This window comes from Schistosoma mansoni, chromosome 7, assembly GCF_000237925.1.
Source record: "Schistosoma mansoni strain Puerto Rico chromosome 7, complete genome".
NCBI lineage: Eukaryota > Metazoa > Platyhelminthes > Trematoda > Strigeidida > Schistosomatidae > Schistosoma > Schistosoma mansoni.
The window spans coordinates 2,899,077-2,900,037 of record NC_031501.1 but is presented as its reverse complement, the minus strand read 5'-3'; positions in this window follow the sequence as shown (position 1 = coordinate 2,900,037).

The window sequence follows — 961 nt, the reverse complement described above, 5'->3', positions numbered from 1 at the left end:
GGTCTAGCTTCAATTGACTCATGATTTCAATCATAAAAAATACTGAAATCTCCACAAAACCCCTTCTGATTATAATTACCTTGTTTGTTGTATCCCGAAGAGAATTATGAATGGTAACTTTTGGGAATCATTTATGGACCAATATTATGCATATATTTTTTAAATCGTATAATTGTTAAATAACTAAACTATTCATATTAATGTTCCCCCTTATTCACAGCCACGTTTGGCTAAATCTTGTACATATGATGATTTCTATTTTATGGTACGATGTGTTCAGTTTGATTGGTATATAAACTCAGTATGTTTGAAATACAATGATTCATACCTCAGAGGCTGATCTGGACTTAACTGACTGGGCTAGGCAGAAGCAGTGTGGTGTGGTCTACTTATATCCATATAAGTAGTATATGGTGATGGTCAGACATAGAATGTATTTTGGCAGAAGACCGATAAGGAAAGAACTGAAATGAAGCGCAACTGGTAGGAAAATGCACAAAAAATGAAAGTAGAGAAGATGGATTGATATTTACAGAAGGAACAGTGTATATTGAAACAATTGGTTGTTATTTTGCAAATTAACTGTTTACTGTATGGTTATCAGAATTTAGTGGGATAGTAGGTAATTTGTGTCTAAATACATTCGATTTTCCCCACCCGTGTTCTTGTTCACTACAGCAGGACCGACAAGTACTCTAGACTGCTCATACGGTTTCCGCGTATCACTGTTCCAATCGATAATTCGCTACTCTCTGATTAGCGGTCTTATCACGTTCATACGTTAACAAGGTATCCACTCGGCCACAAGTTATAATATTTTTGTATTCACAAAAAGCAGTCAATGTAGGCTCCTCATGGAAATGGTTCATAATTAGTAATAAATGATACAAATATCTAGATTTAGTATTGTTTGTTTGAACCTTCCCATTAAAACACACCATTGCACAAGCAAGTGGCTATC